At 47.4% G+C, this 19,384-nt stretch overlaps 1 long non-coding RNA gene across 1 annotated transcript; it reads left to right on the top strand.

Moving 5' to 3' along the window:
- The first annotated feature begins 220 nt into the window (after positions 1–220).
- On the top strand, positions 221–8,408 carry LOC142905280 (uncharacterized). The gene is made up of 2 exons (XR_004402154.2): positions 221–1,860; positions 1,983–8,408. It is a non-coding gene; the product is annotated as an uncharacterized LOC142905280 (long non-coding RNA).
- Positions 8,409–19,384: the final 10,976 nt, after the last annotated feature.

Genomic DNA, 19,384 nt, shown 5'->3' with positions numbered 1-19,384 from the left:
TACAACACGTGTCCCCTCTGTCACCTTTGGCCTACATGCCATCACGTGCCCCTGCGGCCAATCGGGCTGCTACATCCTCAACTGCCCCCTACTCTGCCAGCCCCAGAGACGTCTACCATGACATATACTCTGCTGGCAGATGGCTACTATACCCACTATTCTTCTCTCTGTCGGTAGATGGCACTAGGTGCCGTAGTGACTCATTATATGTCACTACACATGTAATGGACACCCACTGTGAACCAGTTAACTACACGGAACATTTATTCGGTTGGTTGGCATTATATATTATATTTTGTTCAGTCATCTTCGCGCAGAATATATACACGTGTGCAATATGAGTTTAATGTGTGAAATTATTCACGTCAATTATGTTGCCATATTTAGATAGGTGGAAGATTGAGGCATCATGCCACGATTGAGCCATTTAATGTCTGTACGCTCTTCGTTAATAAAATATAAGTGTATGCTTGCAGTTTAAATTCTTCATCATCATCATCGGACATGTTTAATCCACTGCTCGATGGATACTGATTTAATTACCAGCTAATGCTCACACACTTGTGTGGTGACGTGGAATGAGTCACTGGAGCGCGTGCCGCTGGGAGATTGGTAGACAATGGCATTAGGACTATCAGCCCGTTCTACCAGTTGCAGCTGTGGGCAAAGCATGAAGCCATCTGAAGGATCCAGAGGGGTGCAGGGCCGAGGGTGGAGCCTGGCCACGCTTTTCAGGATATAAGGCGCGCTCCAACTCACAGCCGCGGCAGCTGCGATCTGGAGTGGAATTCGTCGTGCTGTCGTAATTGTGATCGTCACCCTCTTCAGCTGTGGGTTTGGCAGCATGTTGGCTGTCCCGACCCGGTGTGTGGTTATCCCCTAAGGCTCTGAAGGTCGGAATAAAAGAGATAGAGTACCTCCTATTAGTGTCTGTGAACTAGAACACAACATTTGGTGTCAGGCGTGTTAACGAAAATTTTTTTATATTTTAGGGTTGTTATGAATGTTTTTTTCTTTGAATCCTTGAGGGGGAAATAGACTATGCTGAAACACGTGAAGAAGAAGCCTCTCACCCGCATACCCTCGGGCAAGGAGGATTCCCGGGCAGGGCTGGCAACCGGGACCCCTTGTGGGGGGCCCCGGAGTGGTGATCCCGGCGGGGCAGCGAGCAAAGGGCGACGGCTCTGCGCCGCCGCCGGCTGAAGGGGGGGCTGCGGGCAATCGGCAAGCGCATCGTGGGGCGGCTTTCCACAGTGTCGACCCTGGTGGGGCAGCTGGGCAGGGATCAGCTGAAGGAAGGGGCTGTGGCTCGGGGGTGGGAGCGGGCGACTCCACCATCACTGCCGACCGAGGGCATGAATTGGGTCCCTTTAACCTGCCGCCGACAGCTCATCTGGGGGCACCTTCCCTAGCGCAGCGGCTGCCGCTTCTCAATTAATTTTCGGCTGCGGGGGGTGCTTGGGCGGCCTTCCAGCGGCGGTTCTCCACCACTTGCGAGCTCGCAGGGTGGTCCGATGTGGAGGCGCTACTTATTCTTCCCACCGCACTGGATGACAGCCTTGGCGGCGTTTTTTTACATTCCGGAGGTGGACAGAACGAAGCTGCGTCAAGCGTACTCCCAGTTGGCGGCAATTTTTGAAGTGCTGTCCAACGCGGCAGACATTCGTAATACAGAGTTGGGGGGAGACGGAGACACCCCGCGCTTTCTGCAGCGCACTGCTGTCGCTGGCCAAGGATGCGTACCCAAAGATGGAGCGGGCAGGACTGGATTCTCTGGTGCTTGAGAAAATGTTGACGCTGGCTCAGGAAATTAACGTTTGTTTGCCGGCCACAGAGGAGGATGACCTGTCCTCGATTCAGGTAGCCCATTGCATCCAGGCCCACTATAACCTGCGACGACGTGCTGGGGTGACGGCAGGGGCTGGTTTTCCGGGAGAAAAGGGCAACCAGGCTCTCAGAGTCTCCCTGGGTGTGCGCGTCAGGTGGTTGGAGCCTGCGGAGGACATTCGGAGTGGGACGACGATGGGACAAGCGGCGGGGGGGGGGGGCCCCATTACCTCTTTCAGTTGTGGCCTACCGGGACACATCTCCAGGGGCTGCCGTGCTGATTTGGGGCCGCCTCCGCTCCTCTGGGTCCAAAGGCAGGTTGCGATAGGTCACACACCCGGCCGACACAGCCACCTCATGCATCCCATTGCAGTCAGTGTCAGGTGCACACGCCATCGCCCCTCATAGGAATACGGGGTATGAAGGTCGTGCATGATGGTTGGCAATGGACCGCACTGGCACACTGTGTCATGGCAGCGGGATCATCCACAGTATGTGGATTTGTGCAGGCTGTTGAGGTGCGAATGCTCATAGATACGGGGGCATCCGCCACCATGGGTTCAGAGTTTATTTTTAGGACTCTGCCATAGATGTGGGTTGCCTGGGTCTGGTAGATAATCTGTTGCCGCTAATGGTGGGAGTTTAGGCATTGTGGGCTAAATCAAGGCATCTATACGGACTGGCGATATTGAAAGGACAGGCCTGGTGTTGGTTTCAAGTTCGTTAGTGGTGCCTTGTTTATTGTGGAAGGATTTTTGGAAGAGGATGCCCCTCTGGATTTTAATTGACCAGGGTTGTGTGGAGTTACCGTCGGGGCATCGGTTGAGATTTTTGGAGTCCCCCTACTGGATGGTGTATCGCTAACACTGTGGTTCAGGCCATGTTGTGTGAAACTGTTAGGGTTCCCCTGGGTGCACAGATGCTCATACCCTTGAGCTGCGGTCACGGCTCGACCAGAAAATCGCTGGGAGTGAGGTTCTTCTAACCCCTTCAAATAGAGCAGTTCGTGGGCAAATTTTTATAGGGCATCAGACCTAGTGTGGGGAGCGGTGGCGCAGCGGTTAACACACTAATGAACATGGCGACCAGGGTTCGATTGTCCAACACCAGTGACAATTATCTGAGCCGGTCCTGGGCCTCCCCTAGATTAACTCAACCTCGAATGAGTATCAATTACAATGTGTAAACAACGCCACTGGGGAGATAAAGGCGGCCAAGCATGGTGCTGGCCACACACCCCATTGTGTATCGTACCAGCCTTCATAGGTGCTGGCTACAGTAGGTTGTTGGCAATATATTGTATTTTAATTAACTATTTGGCACGTTGTTTACGTGACATACCTTACTGGCTGTCGGGTGGTGGAGGGTTGCGACGCATCTATACTTATGGGATCTAATCCTAAAACCTGTATTAACATTTTAAGCTGTGTTCAACCACCACACTACAGGTCTCAACAACACTCACTCACTGGTTCGCTCAATCACGATTATATTATTGCGTATGGAGGCAATAAAAGGTGTCAATTGAATACAGTGTACCAAAAAAAGTTTAACAGTTGTATTGCTATATTCTTGGTTCTTTCGGTAAAGTCGCGTGGTTTTCACACCTGATGATTGTTGTGTTGCAGTCGAAACGTCGTGAATTTTATTGTTTTGTTAACGCCGACAATGGTATCTGCAGCGAAACGTCGAATATGAGATTGGAAATTTTGCTCTCTTAACATTTCGGCTATTGCTGAAGTGCCAAATCAATTGGCATGTTTTCCCAAGTGACGACTTGAAGTGATTGGCTCTGTCGGTTGGTGGAGGTTTATACTGAACATTGGCCTCTTACCTACCAAGAGTATAATGACATTTATTTTCAGCACTTCTTGACTCGAGTGCTCACTCGCCATGTCATGGAGGCCGTGATGGCGTGGAGAAGGCCGTGGTAGCGGAAAGGATGCTGTGATAAACTCGCTCATCTTACACCAACTCACTCGCACATCAATGACTCGCGCAACCACAGACCCATTCACTCATCATACACTCGCTCACACTACCACTGACTCGCACACATCATACACTGGGAGTGTCATGCTGCCAGCTATGGCTGCAACTTTGGTCGTACATGTTATAGTATCGTAATACTATTGCATGTTCACCAGCTCACTCCTTGTTTAAAAAAAAATGTTGCTGTGAAGGTCTGGCTCTCAGATTAACTCTCCCAAATAACATATATTGGTAGTGTCCTGATATAGACCGCCTAGTGGGAAGGATGTTGAAGCTGCATCTGCAGAGCTTTTTGGAGGCCTCCCTAAAGGTGAAATAGTTTTAGTGGGTGATCTAAATTGGAATTTGCTAAACCCGCTGGCCGTGGCCACAATTTTGCAGATGAATTTAACCTGTTTCAATTAATAAATGTCCCCACAAGACCCAACCTAAAAAATCTGGTACAGTCATCTCTGCTTGACGTCCTATTGACAAATGCCCCTCACAATTTCACACTGACTGGTGTTCTAGGTAAAAACCTTAGTGATCACTCCTCCATTTTTGGGGTGAGATCATCAGCCAGACCCGAAGCACTCGGACACTTCAGCACTCGGGCATTTACTAATGATGTGCTTCACTCGGATATTGACAAGGTCTGTGATATCCCCAACCTAACTACGGCTTGGGAGACCTTCAGGTACACGTTTCTCCAAATTCTTAACAAACATGCTTCGTTGGTTAGATTTAAAACTAAAGGCAACCACCCACCATGGTTTGATCCTTTGATTACAAAGCTCATGAAAACTAGGGACAAGGCTTGGACATGTGCTCAGAAAAGTACTTTGGTCAATGACTGTCTAGAATACAGGATTTTAAGGAATAGATGCGTCAAAAAAATGCCTATTTTTTCCTCCTGGAATCACATGGAAATGGCAGGATTTTCTGGAAAACAATCAAATGTATCGAAAAGGCATCCAATACAGATAATCTGCCCGTTGAGCTTAACGGAAATGGGGAATATTTTTCAGATCCCAAAAAAATAGTTGACAATTTTTTAACCTTCATTTTTCTGAAGCTGGTAATCTTTTTGATAATGTATTGGGAGTCACCCCTGCTCATGCAAATTCATACACCCCTGTCCAAATATTAAACGACTTTAGTTTCCAGCAAATCCACGAAAGTATTGTTCTGAAACAACTGTCCTACCTCAAAGGGTCTTCCTCTACCGGAGCAGATAGTATTCCCATCTTTGCTCTACTAACTGTTGGTCACCTAATATACAAACCTATAGCCCATATTTTCAACCTGTCCATCATATAAGCATCAGTTGCTCTAGAATGGAAACATTCCTATGTCCGTCCACTTCACAAAGAGGGCCCTAAAGGTGATCCAAATAACTACCGACCTATCTCAATTTTGTCCCCGTTCATGAAAAATTATTGAACTACCAAATTATCAGTTTCCTGTCCACCAACAATCTACTACATCTAAAACAATCTGGGTTCTGAAAAAAATACAGCACCACATCTGCTCCATTAGACTCTCTGAATCACATTTACAGTAGCCTTGATACTAAGCAGTAATGTGCCTGTCTTTTTCTTGACCTGTCCAAAGCTTTTGATACAGTAGACCACAACACCCTGCTAAGTAAACTAAGTTGCCTCTGTTTTTCCGAAAACGCAGTAAAATGGGTACAAATTACCTCTTCTCTTACCCAAACTGTATTCACAGATGGTTGGAGGTCAATCGGCGTTAAGATAACAAAAGGGGTTCCACAGGGTTCCATCCTTGGCCCCCTTTTGTTCTCTCTTTATGTCAATGACTTGGGCACTGACCTGGATCATTCCAGGGTAAATCTTTTTGCAAATTACACGATACTAATTACTGCTGGCCGCTCTCCGGATGACTTGATTGCTAAGCTACAGGGTGATTTCAACAAACTACAACATCAGCTAGTTGCTCTTAAACTAGTCCTGAATACTTCCAAAACCAAGGTGCTATGCTTCTCACCTTGACTAAAGCTGGAAGTTATTTTCCCCAAATACAGTCCTTAAATAATTATCAAATAGAGCAAGTCAAGATCTATAAGTATCTTGGTCATCCTGGATTCAAAACTGAATTTTGAAGATCGCATTGATTATATTGGTAAAAAGACGAAAATATAAATTGGTTTTCTGTATCGACACAAGCCCTGCTTCTCCCCCAATGTTCCGTTTTGCATTGATAAAAGCTACCATACTGCATCTACTTGATTACTGTGACATCGTGTAAAAATCAGCCCCAAGTACTGAAGCTTGATTCCATCTATCACTCGGCCTTAAGATTTACATTGCACTGCCCATATAGGACTCACCACTGATCTCTCTACATTGGGTCAAACTTAACATCTCTTAATGTTCGACGGCTTGTGCAACAGATCTTATTTATTCACGATGTACTTACAAAAAAATTCCGCAGACTACCTACTGGATCTCGTCTCTGTTTCAAAGAACAAATTTGACCTCAGGTCTTCGCTCATTTATCAGCTTCACATTCCCTATTGCCGTACAAAAACTGGAGGAAGGGCCTTTGCTATTGATGCCCCCAGGTTCTGGAATGCTATTGCCAATAAACTGCAACTTGAATCGCTACCAATGAGATCTTCTCTCAACACTGCTCTAGAGGAGTTGTACACCCCTAGCTGCTACTGCTATTCATTAGCGTAAAATAAAATGTTTCGCTCCAGATGACTACTGCAAAGTATTATCTGTATTTTGATTTAGCGTGCTGATCTTAAAGGTGCATTGAAAAAATAGATACTCCGACTGATGCTTCTGTTGTGGAGTAACTCATTCAGCCAGCTGTGGCTCTAGGGTTTGGTGTTTCAAGTTATTCATGTAGTTTATTGTTAAAAATTCGGTCAGTCCCTATGATCACTGTTACATTGCAATTATGGCTTCATTTTTGGTTATTTTGAAAACGTTTTTTGGTTTGGACATGTTTGTAGTACGGAGTTAGAATGGTGGCCTTAATCTAAGTTTCTTGTTGTTGTTTGACTTGCATCCCACTGGGATTTTTGCACACAGCGTTGGTGTACGGTGCTTTTTCAAGAATATTTTGCTGTTTTTTCCTGGATTTTCTGTTTGCACAGTCACTTTAAGATGTTTTCTTGTTCGTTTTTTCTTGTTTTTTGTTTGTTGCGGTTGCTCCCGATTTCAAGAGCCAAATGGCTCACAGGGCTATACCAAATAAATAAATAAACTGAAATGTATATCGTTAATACTGGTAGGAACCTCCTGGTGACACCAGCCCACAGGGGATCATTGTGACCGTCCGTCGTGCATACAAAAATGGGAGGGGCTGGGTGGGGAGGGGCTGGTCACCCCGTGGTGCCCTTATAAAACTCAACGTTTAACCAACTCACGCCGACTTGTGCCTGCCCTCATAGTCGGGCATATTTGCGGAATACACCACGCCGCCGTTGACCCTGGTCATTGACCGAGCAACCCAACGTTCCTACCAGCTCCCGCCGCTGCAATGTGTTTTGTTAAATTTGAATCACAGTTCCTATGATTACTGTTCTTACATTGTTCTTATAGCTTTATTTTGATTTCGAAAACATGGTTTAAGCCATGTTTCTTGTGGAAGTGCGGAGTTGGCCTGATAACTTAAATCTAAATTGTCTTATGGTTGTTATTCTTTGACTTGCATTACACTGAGATTTTTGCACAGCGTTGTAATACCGTTTTCTTTTCTGGAAGATTTGCTGTTTTATCCAGGATGTTTCTGTTGCGTGTCGTCGCTTTTAAGATGTTCTCTGTTCATATTGTTTGTGCTTGCACCCGACTCAAGAGCCGCATGGCTCACAGGGATATACCAATAATAAATGAAACTTGAAACGAGCCCTGTGCTCATACGACTGGAATCATGACCCCGTTGTTCCCCACTGTCACGCCCGCACGTCCGCGCGTCTGCCCTGGGCCACATTCGCGCCTCTGACTCGACCATCATTTCTAGCGTCACGCTCACCAACAGGGACACTCACTGATGTTCCTCCATTTACGAAAGCGATGCTTTCTTTATAAAACGCGCGAAAAACTAAATATCAAATGAATTTTCCCATTAATTTAATGCAAAAAAAAAATCGGGATGCGTTTCGGACATATCAACTCCACTCCTTATCTAAAAATATACACCTATATCATTTTTCACAATGCAAAAGTACCCGTAAGGATTTTTTTTACCTTTGCAGGGAATTCACCAAAAGATTTGCATGTTGAATTGACTGGAGGTGATGTGGAGGCTTTGCTGTTGCCCTGCAGGGACACCGTGACGCTGTAGTGGACGGGTGATGCAGCCTCCACGGTGCTTCTCGTTTGATCTGGCGCGTGCCGTATGGAATTTCGTTCACGCGGAAATTCGATTTTGTTCATCTAAAGGTGTCCATAATTTGTCAATTGCATGAACGTGACATTTTGTAAAATCGAACGTTCGTAAATAGATACATGAAGCAGGCCACTGTTGTATATGCCCCCCTTTCCATCTTAATATTAACAAGTAATTTTTCGATACATATAGAAACATATTTCTATTGTTTTTATTTTAATAATGAATAAAAACACCAAACCAGGCCTCGGCATGGCATGTGGAGGTCATATTTACCTTGACCCACTAACACGATTTTGACGTTCAGAGCCCTCCCAGGGTCAGAGGGAGCAGATAGAGAGCAGAGCCCAGCGGATTGCAAGGGGCTGACGTAAACACAAAGCCAGGGTCACTGGGAGGTTGCGTTAGCCTAGATCTAGTTAAGTCAAAAAGCTAATTGGTTCTGCATTACTATTAAAGTAACTTAAAATCGGAATTTAACGACAGGGTAGGCTAAAGTTATTTATCTTCACACCCACTTCAATTGAACCCTGCCACAAGCTATAGCAATGTAACCATCACCCGTCTATTAATTAATATGAAATGTATTTACATTTTAATAATTTCTATACGACTTGACCCGAAGCCTATAACAATCAGGTTTTCATAAGTCAACATGAATGCTCTAATCCACCCATACGCAAATAATAAGCAGGGTTAAAGCAAGAGTAGAGAGGAAAAGAAATGCAAGCGCACAGCAAAACTGCAACGTAAGCAAAGGGCGATGTTAAACCCAAGGTCGGAGAGAAAGGGAGATCCTGGCCGTCTTTGTATCCCCGCAGCGCGGGGTAGGAGTGTGTATACGCTCGAGGAAACACGAGTCAAACACCACAACGGGAAGCTGACACAGACATTGGATTAATACAGAATCATAACTTTGGAACTCTGATGAAATGAAATGTTAACTTAAAACTTTTTAACCATTTCTTTGTGCGTCGGTGAAAGTCGGAGGGAATATCGCCCCTCCCTCCAGGTTGTGCACCCAGACAGAGAGGCGCCTTCGAGACAATTTATAACATTTGATTGTTTTACTTGTGGGTTTTATGGTAGGAGTATGACAACGGAATATACCGTGGGTGATGCACACAATGACACACTGACACACGTACAGACACACACACACGGACGCAGATACATACGGACAAATCCTGACACAGCAAAAATCGAAAGAAACTCCGCCTTGTGGGCAGGATCCGAGTGAAGGGATTTTTGTGCATAAAAAGAGGATCCTGAGCATTGAAACCTCAGTTCGACCGGAGGGGGTCGGCTCACCAGAGTTCGACCGGGGTGGGGGGGGGGGGGGTCGGCTCACCAGAGTTCGACCGGGGGGGATCGGCTCACCAGAGTTCGACCGGGGTGGGGGGGGGGTCGGCTCACCAGAGTTCGACCGGGGTGGGGGGGGGGGTCGGCTCACCAGAGTTCGACCGGGGGGGTCGACTCTCGGGAGACAGTTCGACTCGGAGGAGCAACTCGGAAGAGTTCGACCAGGGGGGTCGGAACTCGGGGAGTTCGACTCGGAGGAGGTCGGAACGCGAGAGAGTTCGACCAGTGGGCCGGCTCAGGAGCAGTTCAAATCGGGAACGAGAGGAACAGGTCGCCAGCCGGCGAGCTGCAGAGCAGGGGGCGGCGAACAGAGGCCAAAGTGGCCCCGTCGCTACCCACTGACGTTGGCAAGAATCGCAAGGTAGTGAGGCGCCACCGAGTGGGATTTTAAAAGAGCTGAAAAAAAGAGTATTGTTGAAAGTTTATTCTACATTGAGTCCAGCTGCAGAGCGACCGACGCACCAAGCAAGAGCTTCTGCAAACCAGAGCAAGAGCACGTGTGACTTGAGTCATCCAGCAGTGGAGAAAAACCTGCTTTCAGCAAACCAGCAACGAGCACCTTCGAGTTCTCCACCCAGAGAGAGGGAGCGTGCCGATGCAGCTCATCCAGCAGCGGAGAGAAACTGCTGTCGGCGAACCAGCACGAGCGTGATCGCGCAGCTCATCCAGCAGTGGAGAGAGGTGGCCACTGAGCAGCACTGAGAGCGATCAAGCAACTCTCCCCCGTGTGGACAGAGGCTGGCTGCTGTGTGGAGGAGGGAACGCCGATACGTATGATGCACAACCCCTACTCACCCTGACCGCTCTAAAGGGAGCGAGTATCCCTTTCATACAAGGGACCCGTCGACGTATGTTAACGCGAGAAGACCAACCACACTCACATTACCCTATAAAGAGAACTCCACGATACGATGATGCGCTATGCCCCACTGCACGACCAATCTGACGTTCGCTGGACCTAAAGACTCAACTCCAAACAATGACTACTCCACACAATTCATGACACACAAACACACTCAAGTCCGTGAACCATCTGGCCGTGGAAGCATCGATAGTGTGATAACAGTCCGTCGTTTATAAGTATATTCGTAATTTTCCTCTTTAATATTTTGTTTTGGACTGTACTTCTAATCGCATAAGTTACCAACCGATCCATCAATACGAATTAACCCTTGGCACCTTCGCCACGGAGCTACGCTCCCGGGGAGGAATCGTGCTAAACCGATTTTCTGATTATACAATCTTATTCACGAATTAATTAATCTCCCGTGAGATAACACGTTCTGCCGCATACCCTCACACTAAGCCATTTCGGTAATCTTATATTCTGTCCGGTGGATCTGTTGTTACATTTATGCCTTTGGAAATAACTGTTTGATTGTCTTTTTATATGAATACCGTTGCATGTGAATCAATCGCCGTGATAACATACTGACCATTTCAAGCATAATAATCGTTCATATTATAATGTATAAGCTTTTGTGTAGCATAGCATTGGCATGTTCTGACTCTCTCTCTAACTAACGGCAATCGCTTTATGCGGGGTCCATGTGTTATCAAAGTGAAATCGTACAGTCGTTGATGATTCTGTATTGATACCGTGTGGATACCGTGTTGAAGTTCCGAGATTGAGAGTTTGCATACATATTATAGTTAAGGTTTAATTAGAAAATAAATTGATCAATACAGAAGTGGTCGTGTGATTCTTTCCTGAAATTTTTGCATAAGATCTGTATCCTGCGATCAGATATGAACTCGGGATCCTAAACTATAAACACACCAATCCACACTCATTAAACTTTAAAACGAATGATATGAACTTGGGACCTAAAATATGAACACAGAGTGTTAAAGCGAGAATCATTGTATTATGCTGATCAATAATACAAAGTTAGACAACGAGGCCGAATTGACACTAGCGTAACTGCACACGATTGATTGCGTTATCCTGATTGATAACCCCACCTCGTCAACGAGGCGGGGCCTGATTATCATAAAGGCTATCATTAACACAACCACACCCACTCGTATAAATTAATACGATTACCTCTCTAATTAGCATAGTTATACGCATAATTACACGAATGAACATAATTTTGGATTCATTATGCAAATTTCGAATTTCATTTAATTTTCATTACTTTTCATCAATTTTCACACACCCACATATCCAACACCCACTCACTCAAGACTTCACTCACCCACCCACTCACCTATTCACTCCCCCACTCACAAACCCACCCATCCACCCACCCACTCTCTAACTCACACACTCACCCGTCCGCTCACCCAGCTACTTACCTACTCACCCACCTACCCAACCACCCATGACTCAATCACACACCTACCCACTCAATAAACTAAAACTGAACTATTTTTCATCGTACTAGCTAAGGTCCACAGAGATATATAGATCTTTTTCAAAAGCGACCTTGTTACAAATGACAGGAAAACAAAGTGGTTTATCACATATACAGTGAGGGAAAAAAGTATTTGATCCCCTGCTGATTTTGTACGTTTTCCCACTGACAAAAAAATGATCAGTCTATAATTTTAATGGTAGGTTTATTTGAACAGTGAGAGACAGAATAACAACAATGGGTGGCATGGTGAGTGGGTTCGTGTGTGAATGGCTCGGTGGTTGAGTTTGTGGGTGGTTGAGTAAGTGGCTGGTTGAGTTAGTGAGTGGTTAAGTTAGTGGGTAGGTGTTTGAGTGGGTGAGAGAGTCCAAGAGCGTAGCGCCATGGTGACGAGATACTATCTCGCCTGGTATCCAGGAGCTTCTAGGTTCAATCCCTACCTTGTTGCGTCTCTATTTCCCTAAACATTTAGAAACATGCATTTAGAGGAGTTGGCTGCTATAAATGTATCCGTGATACGCCACATTGTTGAGCTATCATTTGTGGTAACGGTTGTTTTGAAAACGAGCTATATAGCTCAGTGTGCCTTACCTGGTAAAATAAACATCATTTAGATTTAGTTTAGTGTGTAGGTGAGTGGGAGGTGGGTGAGTGAAATAGTGGGTTAGAGATATAGTAGTAGGTGGCTTGCTGAGTGGGTGAGTGGCTCGGTGGTTGAGTTAGTGGGTGGTTGAGTTAGTGGGTGGTTGAGGTAGTGGATGGCTGAGTTAGTGGGTGGTTTAATTAATAGGTGATTTATTTTGTGAGTGGTTGAATTATTGGGTGGTTGACTAATGGGTGAGTGGGTGAATAATTCCGTGGTAATGGGTGAGTAGATGAGTGGGCGGGCGGTTGGGTGAGTGGGTGGGTTAGAAATTGAGTGGGTTGCATGGTAAGTGGATGTATAAGTGGGTGGGTAAGTAGGTGAGTGGCTGAGGGAGTGGGCAGCTGGTTGGGTGAGTGAGTGGGTTAGAAATTGAGTGGGTGGGTTAGAAATTGAGTGGGTGGCAGGGTCAGTTAATGTGTAAGTACTGGGTGAGAAGGTGAGCGGCTCATTGAGTAAGTGAGTGGATGGGTGAGTAGGTGAGTGGATGGATGAGGGAGTGAGTGGGTGGGTGGGTGGGTGAAGAAGGGCCCATATATCTACTGAGAATTTCATCATCGACTGCGGCTGGGGTTGGCATCGTCCCCGACTCCTCCTGATGTCGAGGGTAAATGGGAGAGGTTTAGGACTGTGACTCATGCAGCTGCAATGGCTGCTTTGGGTACGCGGTCCAGACCTCCCCAGAGACCCTGGCTGACAGAGGAGGTGTTCAGGATATTTGAGAAAAGCGACAGGCCCACTGTCATCGGCTACAGAATCCCACGTCAGAGAATGAGGAGGCTTACCGCAACCTTCGCTCGGAGGTTCGGAGAGCCGTGAGGCGCTGCAAGGATGGATGGTGGTCGCGGGTTGCTGAGGAAATGGAGTCTGCCTCAGTGGCCCACGATCACAAATCTCTATTTAACTCCATCAAAAAAGTTACCTGCAGTGCCACACCTATTACCATCATTATGGGAAAAAACGGTGATCCAATCTCCGACCCCCCGGTGAAACAGGTTTGCAGATTTGCTGAGCATTTCTGTGAGGTCCTGGGGGAGGGAAAATTCCTCAGCCAGGAAAACATCGTGGCACAAAGTTAGGATGACCCTGCTGAGGCTGCGGTGCCTCAAATATTGGAAGAAGTCACCGCCTGTGAGTGGCAGGCTGAAGTGCCATCTGTTGAGGAAGTACTGAAGGCAATCCGGAGTCTGAGACCAGGAAAGGCAACGGGCAAAGATGATCTCCCAAGCGAACTGCTGAGGGAGGGTGGCGTTGGTGCACAGACTGCCCTATATGACATCATAACAACAGTCAGGACCACTTGACGGGTTACGCAGGATTGGAAGGATGCCCTGGTCGTCCCCCTCTTTAAGAAGGGAGACCGCACAGACTGTGACAACTACAGGGGCATCTCACTCCTCAGTGTGCCGGGAAAGGTCCTGGTAAGGATTATTCAACATCGCCTTGCCAGGCACGCTGAGGAGAGGCTTGCGGAGCCCCAATGCGGTTTCAGGAAAGGGCGGTCCTGCACAGATGCCATATTTTCTGTCCGTCTGCTACAGCAGAGGTGTAGGGAATTCCAGCAAGACCTACATCTCTGTTTTATTGACCTGGTCAAGGCCTATGATACCATCAGTAGGCCTGGGCTATGGTTTGTTCTTCGTGCTTTTGGAGTACCTGACCCTTTGCTCACGATCATTAAGGACCTTCATGATGGTGAGCGGGCCCGGGTAAAACTACGTGGCCGGGAGTCCGAGCCATTCCCTGTATACCTTGGGGTGCGACAGGGATGTCCTCTGGCTCCCACATTATTTAACATCTATTTTGACCACGTAGTTCATGACGCCTTCAATAGCTGTATCGGGGGAATCTCCATATGGTACAGATATAATGGGAGGCTGATCGATGCCCGGGTGCGGTCAAGGGATGGCTCCCTATTGCTCAACCACGTTATGTATGCCGATTATTTGGTAATAGCTGCTCATTCAGAGGAGGAGTTGGAGATGCTGCTGCTGAGGCTGGAGCGTGCCTCTTAGCGATGGGGCCTTACCATCAGCCCCACCAAAACTAAGCACCTACCTGGGTATTTTGTACCATGGGACACTCCAACCCCACAACTCCCAATCGGTGATGGGGCAGTTGTGGAGAGAGTGGAGAGTTTCCCATATCTGGGCAGTGTGCTCATGACTGGCTCCAGTTTAACAGCAGAGGTCTCACTCCGAATCAGTCGTGCGGCAATATATTTTCATCGGTTGCGTAACGCTGTGTGGAAGCTACCTGGTCTGTCACGCCACACGAAGCTTCGGGTCTTCTCGGCCACGGTCATTCCCTCCCTTCTCTACGCTTGCGAAACGTGGACCCCCCTAATGGAACATCTTCGCCGGTTAGAAACATTTAGACAGGCCTGCCTACGATCCATCCTGGGTTTAACCAGACTGGATTGTGTGAGGAGCTCACAAATCCTTGAAAGATCTGGGCAAGGTCCCATCGGTGAGCTCCTCCGTCAGGCAAGGCTGCGATGGCTGGGTCATGTAGCCCGCATGCCCAGCCACCACTGCCGAAACAGCTTTTGTTCGGCCGGATCGAGGGGGCTAAATGGGCGCCGCACGGGCTAGAGAAGAGATGGAGTGATGTGGTACAGGAGGACGTGGAGCTGAGTGGACTTGCCGATGACTGGTACCAGCGGTGTCAAAATCGGCCTCTGTGGAGGAGGCTCGTGAAGGACGCTACTGGGCAGTTCGAGGTAGTTGCCCTCCAACAACAACGGAGGGCAGAGGAGCGACGCTCACAACAACGAGCGGAGCGCCGGGTGGCTAGGGCACAGCAGGTTGGCACAGTAGGGGGCACAGGTGGTGCATCAGCCAGTCATCTCAGTCATCTCAGTCAGTCGACCCGTGGCACCTGGGTCTGCCCCGTGACCTCCTGCCAGCGGGCGTTCGACACTAAACGTGGCCTCGAGGTGCACATGGCCTGGCACAAGCGTCGTGGTGACGTCACCGCCACTTAGGGGCGAATGGCGGTTGTTATATATCTACTATAATCACCCAGGAATGTATGTCCTTAACGTTCGTGACGTCACTCCACATCGACCAGCCCCCCTCATTAATATTCATGAGAAGGTGACGTCCTCCAAATGGACACACCCCCACCCCTCATTCATAATCATGAGCGGGTGACGTCACTCCAGATGGAGTACTCCCCCCCTCACCAATAATCATGAACAAGTGACGTCACTCCACATCGAACAGCCCCCTTCAATAATCATGAACAGGTTACGTCCTCCACATGGACCCCCCCATCCCTCATTAAGAATCATGAGCATTTCGATTTAAAGCTTTCGTGACTGCAGAGATTCATCTTCTTGGTTCTTTCGGTAAAGTCACGTAGAATGGAAATAAAATGACAAAAATAATAAATAAATAAATTCTCACGACGTTTCGGCCACATCACAAGTAGCCTTCCTCAGGTGAAGAAACAGAACTGTCGGGAAGACAGCGCTTCAGTGCCAGGCTTGGCAGCGTCTTTTAAGCTGGGTGGGAGAAGCAGAGCGCCTTGACAAAGGAGTTTACATATCAACAGTAGCTGTGTTAATGTGTTGGATTAGCAGAATGTTAAAGTCATAAAATTAGCATGTAACTGGGGGATTAGCATGATGTTAGTATGAGGGATTAGCACCACGGAGAGCGACGAGCTTTGTTCAGACTGACGAGTCCATCTATGTTCGGAACGGAGGAGGAGGAGTTAATGTGTTGGATTACCAGGATGTTAAAGTCAGAAATTGGATTAGCAGGATGTTAAAGTCAGAAATTAGCATGAAACTGGGGGATTAGCATGCTAATTTCTGACTTTAACATCCATGCTAATCCCCCAGTTACATGCTATTTTCTGACTTTAACATTCTGCTAATCCAACACATTAACACAGCTACTGTTGATATGTAAACTCCTTTGTCAAGGTGCTCTGCTTCTCCCACCCAGCTTAAAAGACGCTGCCAAGCCTGGCAGTGTTCACTGAAGCGCTGTCTTCCTCCCGACAGTTCTGTTTCTTCACCTGAGGAAGGCTACTTGTGTTGTGGCCGAAACTTCGTGGGAATTTTTATTATTATTATTATTATTTTATTTCCATTCTACGTGACTTTACCGAAAGAACCAAGAAGAATCATGAGCATGTGACGTCACTCCACATGGAGCGCCCTCCCCCATAAATAATCATGAGCAGGTGACGTAACTCCACATCAAACAACTCCCCTCATTAATATCACTGTGTAACAAAAAAATAGGTTCCTGGATAGTGTTATTTTCCAATTGCTTATGCCTCAAAAGTACAGAACATCTGTTTGTGCAATTTGTAAGGGCGCAGTGACACACGCATTAATGCAATGAATATCACGTCGTGGTCTGCTTTTTCGCTTGCAAATTTCAGATTTACTGCAATACACCCGTCCTTGGACGGGCAAAAGGCGAGTCTAACAATGGTTCCCTCTCAGTAACATCTGGCAGTTCACCAGTTCAAGCGAGCCTGACTGCTGATGAGACACTGAGAGACGAAGCCTGTTTCAGGGTGCTGCTTGTGTTGAGTTAATGTTGATGATGAGATGCACTCTCAGAAGCTTGTGCGGCTGAGTAGCACCACTCGCATTGTGTGCGTGGGGAAGTGGCGATGTGGAGGCTGTACAGCTCGGTCATCTTGTTCCTTGAGCTGCAGCAGCAGCTGTAGTTATGCGTTTGTCCACTAGAGGGCATCACGTGCCTTGTGGAGAACCTGCAGTGCCCCTACATCCTGTAGCCCTGACCCTATAGCCCTGAACTATAGCCCTGATCCTAACCTAATACTTTTGTTGTCCTTCCCCGGCACCTCCGATTAGCACGGTTGGTTATGTACGGTGCGAAAGAAATTCAGCCTTCAATAGCTGCCCCCATACATGAGTTATCATTTGTGGTCAAGTGGCTTCTGAAAAATAAGCTAATACCTCATTGGACTTTACCTGATAACATTTTTAAAAAATTGCTTAGTTTATTCTTTTTTTTGTGATTTGTTTACTTTTCCTATGCCTTGCACTCCGATCGTTTTTTTATTGTTTGTTGCTGTAACGTACAAAGCCGTCCCTACTGGACATCTCTGAAAAAAGCTGTATAGCTCATCGGATTCCTCCAGTATGATTACATATTCAGATTTTGATTCTTATATACATATCTGGGGCAGCTCATGTTGGTAGTGAGCCCCGATGAAGGCCAGCAAGGCGCTCGAAGGGGACGGAATGGTCAGAACAGTGTCTGGTCCTCAGACTCACCAGAGACACTCACCAGGGACAGACTCACCACATATCGACACACTCACTCACCCACCCACTCATCCACTCACTATATCTCCCACCCACCCACTCACCCACCCACCCACCCTCACCCACCCACCAACCTACTCTCACCCGCTCACCCACCCACCCACCCACTCTCACTCACCCACCCACTCACACACACACTCACCAACTCACCCATTCACCCAATCACTCAATCATTCAAATACCACTTACCCACGTACTTATTCACCCACTCACTCAATTACCCACTCACCCACCCACTCAACTACTCACCCACCCACTCACCCACTCACTCACCCACCCACCCATTCACCCACCCACTCACCCAGCCACCCACTCACTCACCCACCCACTCACTCACTCACCCATCCACCTACTAACTCACCCACCCGCTCACCCACCCACGCACCCACTCGCCCACCAATTAACTCATCCACCCACCCACCCAATCACCTCCCCACTCACCCACCACTCATTCACACACTAATTTACCCACTCACCCATCCAACCACTCAATTACCCACTCACACACAGACTCACGAACTCACCCATTCACCCAATCACTCATTCAAAAATCCACTCACCCACATACTCATTCACCCACTCGCTCAATTACCCACTGACCCACCCAAGCACCAAATAATGTATCCACCTCCCCATTCATGTAATTAGCCACTCAACCACTCATTCATTCAAACTAACTCACTGACCCGCCCACTCACTCATCCATCCACCTAATCATTCACCAACTCAATCACCCACTTACTCATTAACAGATTCACACATCCACCAATCTACACACTGACCCACTCATTCAATTACCCATCCACCCATTCAACCACCAACCATCCACTCACCCAGGCACCAACTCATCCAATTACGCATCCAATTACCCATCCACTCACCCACACATCCACACACCGATGCACTCATTCATCCACCACCTACCCACCCACTTACTCAATTTCCCACTCACCCAAGCAGTAATGTGATGGTGTATTATGTGCAGTCAATGGCAACCGCGCTGAGACCATTAATTCACCAGACTTGAGAACCTGCTTTAATCGTAGGTGAATGCCTGGATTCAACCCCATTTTAGTGCTCTGACCTCTGAGCCACTGGACCATCTCTAGACAATCAACACCCCCCCCCCCATGTTAAATACATATGCAGCCTGTTTAGTAAGCAGCATTATTGTAATACTTTGCCAAGGCAATTGGTAATGTGGAGCAGTCCTGCAATTGCTTTCTCATGCCTCTGCTGGCAGGAAGAAATTCCACAAGAGAGACCTCTAGAAAGGCGTTTGAACGATATTTTGGTCTATTCTTCCATACTCGTTAGATGATTTTGAAGAGGAAGGAGTATCCACACATTTACCCACCACACGCAACTTGCCACTCGATTTTGGTGTACCCAGTTGCACTGTTTGGCGGACAAAGGCAGGGGAACTTCAGATACTCGACCATTTGTTTCAACTGCTGTGCCAGAAGGTGGAACCAGCAATCTCTCTATATTGCCAGTGAAGTTTACGAGCCATTGCATCACAGCAGCCCCCTCCAG

Source organism: Petromyzon marinus, unplaced genomic scaffold (genome assembly GCF_048934315.1).
Source record: "Petromyzon marinus isolate PM22_M1 ecotype Great Lakes invasive population unplaced genomic scaffold, UKy_Petmar_22M1.pri1.0 PM_Scaffold_145, whole genome shotgun sequence".
Classification (NCBI taxonomy): Eukaryota; Metazoa; Chordata; class Hyperoartia; order Petromyzontiformes; family Petromyzontidae; genus Petromyzon; species Petromyzon marinus.
The sequence above is the reverse complement of the archived record's forward strand: the minus strand, read 5'-3'. Positions and strand labels throughout refer to the sequence as shown.